This window comes from Thunnus thynnus, chromosome 19 (genome assembly GCF_963924715.1).
Source record: "Thunnus thynnus chromosome 19, fThuThy2.1, whole genome shotgun sequence".
In the NCBI taxonomy this organism is placed as follows: Eukaryota; Metazoa; Chordata; class Actinopteri; order Scombriformes; family Scombridae; genus Thunnus; species Thunnus thynnus.
Window position 1 is genome coordinate 9,557,310 of NC_089535.1, and position 11,195 is coordinate 9,568,504.

The following is an 11,195-nucleotide window of genomic DNA, read 5'->3' on the forward strand; positions in this document are numbered from 1 at the left end:
TGACACTCACCTAGTGTCACGAGCTTTGGGAAGTGACCAAAAGATTGCGTACGCAAGCAGATAAAATTAGATTCTTCCAGAGGGTGGCTGATTTCCCTATGTGTCTAAAGGATTAAGGATTCAGTCATACAAGAGGGCCTTGGGGTCCAGCTGCTGCTTCTTCATGGTGGTCCTCATTTATCAATATGTTCATAATTGTGTGTGTAAGTGTAATCTTATCAACTAACAATTGCCTTGTATTTATCAAATATTTGGTCTTGTTTCCATCATACCCGTGTGCGTAGAACACAAAGACATTTCCCATATGGGAAATCCTGTCAAAGAGACAGAAAAATGAGTTCTCTGAGGCAGAGATGGAGACATAATAAATGATGTTGAACCAGAATAAACAATTATTATTTAGTAGCTGACATAATGGGGTTTTCAGGGCTTCCCTGCTGTTGCCGTTGTTATCTGGACATAAATTTAAAAAATAATATAATAATATTAATGGATGGATTGATCCAGAATTGACAGGTTACATATGAATGTGATGGCGCATTTGCCAGCTAATAAAAACAAGGAGAAAAGAATCATTAAGATAATCATTATTTCACGCTGTTATATAATTACATGATCCAATTAAGGATAAAGTTAATGAATATTGATAACACCGTTTAATAACCAATTATACGACAGTGTTTATCAGTTAATTGTAATCTAATTTTTAAAAAACAGCAATGCCTATTTGTTGATTTCAGTAATGTTAACTCATAGTGAATGATTTAATGAACATTATGAAGATAATTATCAATAATGTGCTATTAAGTCAATTAAGTCTTAATAAGTCAATTAAGTCAAAGTTTTCTCTGTTCAGTCTTTTTTACATTTTGATAGATTTGAGTTGTGATTTCAGCTAACGTTTTAGCTGTATTTTTTGACTTTTATCTTTGTAAGCTCATCAGCACAGCATGAAACTGACTGAACTATGTCATACTGACTGTATATGCTTATGAGACTGTTAACTGACTACTGCAGCGTTAGCTGGACTTTATACTCCTTATGATTAACTCTAGTTTTGTGATGCCAGTAGTATTTAGCCCAGCAGCAACCTCCGGGGCTGAAAATTGAAGCCAATACAGAAGTTCCAAAAACTGCAGTTCCTCAAATGGCCACTTGAGGCTGGCTCTGTTGGTTAGGTAATATAACCATGGTGTAACCCCACATTCACATAGTATAGGTGTAGCCATAGTTGTTTCTATTTCAGTGTGTTCTCAGTTCATAAAAGTTAATCGTAACATTTTGGTCGCCAAAAAAGTCTTGTTCAGGGTTTGGCTGTACTAAAAGACCCTCTAAGGACTCAGATGTTCAGTTTTTTCCTGTAAGTATATTTTGTTTTTATGCTTTTAAGCCTGTTTATTGCTAGCAAAAATTAGCATTAGTATTAGCATTATCACAGTTAACCATAGAATGTAAATGCACCGCGCTAACCAAGCTGGTAGCTAGCGTAAAGGTCAGCTCCACCCTCTCGTCCAAATATGGTCACTTCTTGCTCCAAAAGTCCAACCAATAAGTGACGTAATGGTGGCTGTGTCCATTATTTTTTACAGTCTATGTATTCAGCATGCAACATTCAGCATACATAATATAAATTAATCTACCAGGGTACCAAATATGATAGATATAAGAGGATGAAGATTGGGTGAGTACTGTATGTACTGTACTGTAATCATGAGAGCAGTTGTAATCTAATAACAGCCAAACAAGCGATTCAGAGTTATGGCATCCCAGTATCAAACCTATTCACATATATCTCAATGACAATATCAGTATTAATATTATTTTCACATAAAGTTGATTTATATTGCATGCCCTTTAATGACCAAAAGGCTCCTAACTATTGTCGGAAACCTTTAATATTTGCTATTTTTTTGCAACTGCCTTTCCCACCTCCTGCTTTTGAAATAAAACTCTGTATGCAGTATAAACATGGCCCCACTGTCAGAGAGGCAACAGCCGTGTGAATCAATACTGCCCTCGTGTGGCCTGTTTGACTGTCAATACCAAAGAAGAAACACACAAATCAAGGGTCACTGAGACTTGATTTGCTTGGTTGGGGTGTTTTATGTATGCTCTGGTGATGGTATAATTGAGATATTAGCAAAGTGTTCACAGTTTAATCTTTCAAGATCCCCTCCAGTCATGTTTTAATATAAAAGTCCTCTCCTTAAAATAACAATTTGTGTCTGATATGACTTTTCCACAAAAAAGTTACCTTGTTAAAAATCCTTAAAACAGCATCTCCTCCTTCTCTCTTATTAAAAATCCAGAATCTATGAATATGCAAATATTTTTCATTTCAAAAGTTTAATTGCTGGATGCAAGTCGTCTTGTGCACTGGAGGCTTCGCTTCAGGTTTTCACATCACACTTGTGCAAGCTGCATACTGACTCCAAACCAGTTGTGATGTCACAAATCATGCTTGTAGGAACACAGTTTAAACCTCAGATTTTCGGTGAGCACAGAGAAACTTTTCACTTTCAGTAGATAAATGTGAAAACAGCCTTTCAGCATAAAACTTTAATGAAACTATTGTCTTACCTAAATTGTTTAATGGCCTTGTTTTGGTTTCAATGGTGTCAATTCACCCATCTTGGTCTAAAGGATATAATGTATAGCATCTACTGTCCTGTCCCCATCCCCCTCTCTGCTACCCAGCTATTGTGTCACCTCATCATAACTTTTTGAAATCCATACTGCCCTTCCTTTCCATTCACAACTAATTTTCTCCACCAGATTCCTTCCACTCACTTTCTAGCTTCCGATGAAACCTTTTCTCGCTTCATTTCCCTGCAGCCATTCATCCCTCGTCTCTGTCCACAAAGGACTACGTCTCCTACTTTGAGAAGAAGTTTGACACCCTCACAGGATGCAATTACCCTTTAACCCTTGACCTAATTCACTTACAACCTCTTTTTTATCTAGTGTTTCTGAATTACATTTTTTTTCTCATTTGCTTTGGCACATTTCTCCCAAAACAGCTCATATGTGCAGCGAAACACAAAAGTTAACCTGCAGAAGGCTGTAACTCACCCAAAACCTTTAATTCATGTTTCAAAATTAAGTTATTATGTCAATGAATAAGTCATTGCCACCAAAATGACATGTTCTTTTAACATTATGTAAAACCAAGGTGGTCAGAATGTTTAGATGTTTATGTTCCTCATCTCCTAATTTCCAAACAGTCTTGTCCTACATGTTTTCACTGACACTGAATGCCTGCTGCTACCAAACTGTAGTTATTTTTCTGAAGCTAACTGACTGCTATTGTGTATCAAAGTGAATACTGTTCAGATGCTGATTTCAAGAGTACAAGGTTTCACATTCAACTTTGTAAAGCAAAAGAACACTTAGATTTGCATGTAATGAGAGGAAAAACAGTTTTATTTTCCTTCAGTGGTCACACACACAGTAAAATACACACAGTAAAATATGGTAAACAGAAAAAAATACTGAATACTGAAGCGAAACATAGGCTTACTATATGCAGTGGTCCTGCAACCATCCTCTGCAAACCTCTGCTGTTATGTCATCACCAGCAGTATCCATTGTAGCAAGCAAAGACATTTGACTTTGTGGTCGATGATCATATACTTTACACCTCCACTTAACACCTCCGTTGCTCCCGTCCAATGTTCATCTGAGCAGGCTCTTCCATGTTCAAAAATTGTAGTAACTCTGTTGCCCTCAAGCTCTATCAATGTGTTTTACACTCATGACACCTTACACCTGTAATCTAACTGGACGGCACATGCCATTGGTTGATCCAAGATGTGAGAAACTCCCCATTCATAAGTGAAGTTCAAGTTTCACCTGACAACAAATTTATCAATTTAGCAGACTTTATGATCACTCTATATCAATGCAATTTATGAAACATGGGCTCGGCTGATTTTGACAATTAGGCTACACGTACTATTGTGCATGTGATGACTTACACAATGAAAGAATTCTAACATATTATTAAGAGTAAAACTATTCAACTGGGAAGAAACATAATCTATTTTAAACACAAAGACATCCAATAATATAATAACCAATAATTCAAATTGTAGACATGTCATTTGCCTAAATGTGCTAAAATATTTGCAAATGGTAACAAAGAATGAGAAATACTCTTTCTTTTGTTTACAAGAAACAAAATATTGTGAAGAATTTGATTGAATTGAGCCAAAGTTAACTGAGAAAAACTAACATCTTCTGTGCAGGTGCCTAAAACTCATTTCTACCAACATACCTGCTGCTTGCCCTCCTAACCTCATCCCGCCCACCCTCTGTCAGATCATCAAGTCTGATTGTCTCAAACCTGCAGGATATCAAACTGCAGACAAGTATTTCACCCTCTATTTTGTGTGCATGTGAAGGTACCAACACAAAACAAATTTCTCATTATTTCTTGCACAAATACCTGTCAGATCCAATATGTCTGTTTACGAAACTGAAGCACCAGTCTGGTCTCTGATGTCACTTCACACTGCTGGAGTTCTTTCATTCTCCACGGCCCTCATGCTCAGTTACCTTTGACACTTTGAACCACCAGATGTTCACTGCTGACCCGGGGATCTCAGGGCACTGACAGAACAACAACACGGGGCATGTAAAGTGCATTAGTTGTGGAACTTGTCTCATACTGTGAACCGTGAACTGGATTAGTGAAAAAACTACAGTGATAATGGTGGTGTTGGCTGATAGAACATCTGATGTGGGGTTCACATTTAAACACAGGATCCGAAAGGCCGTTCCGACAGTTTATTAATTGCAATAAAAGTTGAATGAATGGTTGCATGGATGATGAATGGCAGATTATTTTTTTCTATACAAAGCAAATATCACAAAGAAAATATTACAAATCAGATCAATAGTAGTAAACAAAGAACTGAATAAATAAAGTAAATTAGTTTCTCATTCTAACATACAGTACATCATTATTACTTCCACAATCTTTCAGTTCTCCTCTGGCTTCACTGAGCATAAGAATCTAATATAATACAATACAAGACAATTAGTTAAACATTCAAACGAATCCATGGAATATTTAACCGAATAGAATAAAATTATAAAAGTGAAAAGCCTGTATTTAAACTTGCATTTTGTCTTTCTTTGTTTGACACACAACAATGGTTTGGTGGGAAAGAGACTCACTGGCTTACAGGGTTGAGTTTTATCATTTCTGTCTAATCAGGAGTGAGATGAGGTGGTTTGAGGTAAAACTAGACCTGGAGACTTATGATTTAACAAATCAAACATTATTCTGTAGTTTTTTTTAGTGTTGGCGAATCTCATGAAAAGACCAATAATGTGTTAGTCCATCTTTCAGCACTTTCCAACTTCCCCACCCTGTCTGTGGCACTCACCCAAGCCCATAAGTTCCAGATGCTGATGTAAGATGAAAATATTTAAAATCAGGTCACAACACCGTTTCTTTCTTCTTTTTTAAGGCTCATAAATTTCAGTCGGGCACAGAAGTTTTCAGTAAACACTATTTAAACAGGATAAAACAGTGTATTCATTGGGGACTATTTTCAGCTGCAGATTAATAGTCTTTTGTGGCACTATTACAGCAGAGCGGTGTATATGAGATTGACCCAAAATCATCTACAGAAACAAGGTGTTGCTCATTGATGTGTTTCTAATAGTTTTTGGACAACAATGGTATTACATATCAGACTTTGGGTACAGAGAAAATACTTAAAAGAATCAATTATTTCTTGTATTTGGTCTTTTCATGGGCTTTGTTGCCATAAAAAAATATAGAGTTTGACAGCTTTATCTTTTAATATACATACCTTCTGACCGCTGACTGAGATGGCACTTTGTGAATCTCTTTGCATGGATGTCACCTTTTAGAACCTTTTTCCAAATGATACATGATGTTAATAAAGGCTATTTTTGGTTTATTGTAATGATAAATAAATTGCTTTGTATGTGCACCACTTGCTTTATACGTTGTATTAAGATATTAAGTATGATACCAGATTTAGTATTTGGACCAGCAGGGGTGTACAAGCCTAATCATTTATTTTTGTTGTTTAAATCCATCTCTACCAATCATATCTTCCCCAGGATATACAGCACAGCAAAGCAACCTATTGACAAATCTTTTCAGCTGTCTTGACTCTATTGATCAAAAGCCTGTGTCAAGATTATTCATCTTTGAATTGTTTGAATTGTATCATATCTGTCTTATTTTCATGACACATGACGCGACATCTATCTGGTCCTATTAGTGAGTTTTTTACCAACACAATTATGCTTTTGACGCTCTTGTAGCACATTTTAGCTTCCTTTGTTGTGATATGTCCCTTGTCACACAGTTTTGACAAAGCAGTTTAATTATGCAGAAGATGAATCACATATTTGCTCATCACAGGGCTAATTCATTTATTTAATGGCCACAGTGGTTGATGAGTGGTTAGTACTGTTGTCTCACAGCAAGAAATGTCCTGAGTTTCTCTCCAGATGCTCCCTTTTCCACACATTAATCAGAAAATCTCTAGCTGTGAAAAAACTTTTTTTATTACTTTGAATACTCCTTGAATTAATATCACTTTGAATTTCATCCAGCTGATGTTATGAAGCCTTTTTGGTCTGCTGAGCTGGAAAGTCTCTAAGGCTTCTAAAATTAAATGGTGAAAAATGAGAACATTTAATGCAACCTCAAAGTTTCAGCTACAGAGTGAATGCTCTTATTTTGTGACTCTAGAAAAAGTTCAGTCTTTACTTAAATACACTCTGACTTGTTATTTAAACCATGACTTGATTACGATTATTTGTTCTTGACCCAAATTTTTCAGCAACGAGCTAGCAAATATCTTTCTCATGATCCAGTAGTCTCATTTAGATCAATCTGTCTTGCTCAGAGAGTTTATAATAGCATGGAGTCACTAGTCAAACTATCAGCAACATGTACTAAAAACATTCAGATAGAAAACCTGCAGAGTAGGCCACCCATATATGGCCTGAAAATCACCGGGAGGGAAACATATTATAATCTGAAAGTGCTTTGCAGTCTGTTCAGTTTAGTACCAGACTGTGGTCTTGCCAAGGTCATAATTTATTCAAAACCAAGGAGCCCTATGATCTAGCACTGGATTAATGAATGTAAAAAAAAAAACAGTAGATGTAAGCTCCCGGAGTAGCTTCAGATGCTGAGTCTCGTAGATTAATATGGTGCAGTCTAATCTCTTTAGTTGTTATAAAAGAAGACCATTTCATGTAAATCAGAAAATTGTCTCCTGTAATAAAACTCAAGGCACTGTGGTAAACTGAATAAACTAGCTTTAAAATATATGTCCATAAAACACTCAAAACACTTTTTGTCATTGATCTAAATGTGGTGTTTGGTTGTGCAGCCCCATTGACAAGAGATACAACTTGTTTTCTGACAGATGATGTGAATAAAAAATATCTCCATAATCACATACAGTACAGACATGACTTCTGACTGTGCAGTACTTTTTTTCTGTTTTCTAAAGGCAGGTCTGTTCCTGCAAAGTCATATTTCAAATAAATGAAATTCTGTACTGATTCATGATAAAGACCTTGCCCTTGGCTCTTATTTTTATTCTGTGTGTGCATTCACAGAAGCAAATGATTTACAAAAAAAAAAAACTTTTTCGCTGCATTTGAATCCAACTGATGCTGTTAAATTTTGTTAGTGATGTTGGTATGTGTAATACTTCTCTTGATTGGACATATGTAAATTAATACCATCTAATAAATCACCTGATTTATTAGATGGTGTCTCTCCAAAATGTTTCACCTTAAAAAATAAACACGTATGCCTTCAAACTGTGAATTAGCAGCGACGAGTCAAGCTAATCAGAAAAAAAGGACTAATAGTGCAGAATAGCCCACAGTTACACTCTGAAAGGCCTTCACAATACCTACATTATTAAACAATTAATGAACATGACAGCCCGAAAGACATTGGAAGTGAAAGAACCATTAGGAAAAAATGAATCCAATGAACCTTGGAGGGGCCCACACAGAGAGGAGTCCCCTTACTAGACTTGTCAAGTGTGCAGTGGTTGTTAAATGGCTCTGGAAATAGCTTAAAGATCCCCTCCAGACATGTATAAAGATGTACAAAAATACTCTGCTTGGAATAAAAATGTGTGTCTGATGTGGTTTTTCCAGAACAAAAAAGTATTATCACCACGTTAAAAATCCTTAAAATAACATCTACTCCTTCTCCCTCATTAAAAAATTAAAAAATCTATGAATATATAAATATTTCTCATTTCAAAAGTTTAACTGCTGGACCCAAGATGTCTCCTACTTCACTGTAAAGTCCATTTTCAGTGTATGTACACTGAAGGCTTCAAGTTCCCACATCACACTTGTGTAAGTTGCATACTGGGCCAGGATTGGCCCCCGTAACTAGTTGTGATGTCACAAATCCTGCTTTGGCCTAGCCCTTCAAACTGGATTTTCAATGAGTGCAGAGAAACTTTCCATCTTTAGCAAATGAATGTGAAAACAGCCTCCTAGTGTCAAACTCTGCGCATACGTCATTCTACACAGTGAAGGTCAAACATCCAGCTGTAGGAACAAAAAGAAAAACACATTTGAGAGGGACTTTAAGTAGTGAACATAGACTACTTTGCTACATTTCCATAAATATCCGAAACAGGACCTTCTGTAAGTTAACTGAACAATCACAGCCAATAACACTCATGTGGTTCCGTGTATCTGTGAAACTGCCTGTTGTGATAATGTGTAATATATTGTAGATAGTTATTTTCCTTTTGTTGCCTTTGTTGTACAGTGTGTGTGCTGTTTTGTGTGTGTGTTGTATGTGCTACTTTTTCCACAGTGTATAAGTTTCTATGAACTGTCCTACGAGTTCTTTACATCAACATTTCATTTACACAACAGATGTCTTTTGTAAACACATATCTGTGTTTCAACAAGACTTTTAAAATGTGCACATTGTTCCTGTAGAACTATTACAAATGCTAGTCAGTGATTTTTCTGACTACAGTGTCATTTGGTCCATATACCTCCTCGAAATGTTAACCTATAAGTCTGTTTGCAAATCTGAGGCTGTGCTGTAGGAATTTGCTGGATATTAATTCAATCATAACCAAGTGCAATAATTAATTTTCTGTGCTTGTTTGATGCCCCAGGATCAGTCAAAGTGCAGTAAAGAATTGAGGCTGGAATAGTTTTTAATTAAATTATATGAATACAACAAACTGTATAACTGAAACACAGTAACCAAGCATGGAAAGTTGGCTACATATACCATATTATTCTAATTATGTGTTTGAATGGTTATTATTATATGTTTTACAGTGTACACACATATACAAATCAGTGGCTCAAAAGGAAATGGACACCATATCATCTCAGTGAGTATCTAAAAATGTATTATTATCAGCACCTAAACAAATAAAATGATTAGTTCTTACATCTTTAATCAGCTTTGTTGAATTGAAGAGAAAATAATTCAACAGCCCTCCAAAAAAAAAAAAACTAAAACAATATGAGCATAATCTTTATAACTCTTTGCTAACTACATCTTATTGCTCAGCAGTACTTATACAGGTCGATGTTGCACACATTTCACCAAAGAAAGAAATATGATGAACTACATGATTAATTCCAGTCACTATGTAAATAAATTTGGAGGCTTTTACAATAAGTGACCACAAGAGGTTGTCAAACTACCCTAAATGATACCAACACATATGTGATTACATTTTCAAGGGTAAATGCTCCAATAACAACTTGGTGAGTAGTTAGAAAGTTGATATGGTGTTTATGTTACTGAGGATGGAGCAGGAGGAGAAAAGAACCTTATAAGCCTCATACTTTATTAGATTATAGATTAATATATTATCTTTTCCCAATCCGAATCAGATACAGTGTGTTAATTTACATGAATTGGTGCAAAACTATGGATTTTGTTTTGTTTGAGTTTGTTTATATTTGTATATTATGTTTATATTTTTTTATTTAGATTAGGCTATGTGTGTGTATTTATTTAAATTCCATTGATAAATATTTCCTGGGACACCACATGTAGGCTGCTGAAATTTTGCATGAGGTCAGATCCTGGTGTGTATATCAGAATTTTTGATTTGTTGATGAATGTGTCTAAATAATCCAATGAGGAATGGAATGAAAATAAAGTTATTCATTCAATCATTCATATCCTTATCATTATTATATGTTGATATGATGTGATAATGCATTTAATATATCTGGGCATAAATGTAGGTACATAAATACATCTGTATCATACTAGAAATAAGTAAGACATATGATACATCTGCAATTTAGTAAAAAAAAATATTCTAAATACAAAATGATGTATAACTTGAAAAAATGTTTTAGTTGACTCTGTAACTATATATCATGTGCTATAATTTCATAGGATAATTTAACCATGTTGTTTCCAGTTTATTGCATTTCATCACAATCACCATTATAGCCAAAAAAATATATAAAGATCTTTGAAAACAAAGAATGAAATTGAACAACTTTCCACACTGTTAGAACTCATCTAAACTTATCTTTAAAAATATATTTTTTTGCTGTGATAAATATGGTTTAATTGTATTGTGGCACACTGCTAATCATCATGAAAACACATTGTAATGGAGAATACAAGTTTCTATTTTGTGATATTAAAAGACTTTTGTTAGCACTGTATTGTAGCTGGATCTTTTTTGGATATATTTATACTTCAGTGCACTCTATAGCAGAGATTTCTTTATCATGTTTTGTCTGTGAACAGGCAGGTGGATTTTTATTGGCACTGCGGTCATGAAATAATGTTAAATTGCTTTGGAAATTCGCTCCATTCAGAAAACAAAATACATCCCCAAACTGTTTTTTCTTCTGTACGAGCCAAAATGGGTCTTTATGAGGCTGACATGAAGTGACCACAACACATTTAGAGACACAAAGCCTCCACTGCAGCAGGGAGGTAATGATTCAGACCAAAGCCGACAAAGAAATAATTATTTTCCAATACTACTCGATTCAAAAAACAGCTCCTTTCCTGCAGCAGTCAGAACTCTTAACACCCCTTGCCATACGATCCCATATACTGATCTGTATGCTCTGTAAGCACTGAACTGATCAATTACCACTGACACTGTTGCGTGGCATAATAAATTATCTAAACTGTCTTTGAACAAAAG

At 35.3% G+C, this 11,195-nt stretch overlaps 1 long non-coding RNA gene across 1 annotated transcript; it reads left to right on the plus strand.

The window, feature by feature from the left end:
* The first annotated feature begins 1,226 nt into the window (after nt 1-1,226).
* On the plus strand, nt 1,227-9,497 carry LOC137171013 (uncharacterized). The gene is made up of 2 exons (XR_010924701.1): nt 1,227-1,360; nt 9,340-9,497. It is a non-coding gene; the product is annotated as an uncharacterized lncRNA (long non-coding RNA).
* Nucleotides 9,498-11,195: the final 1,698 nt, after the last annotated feature.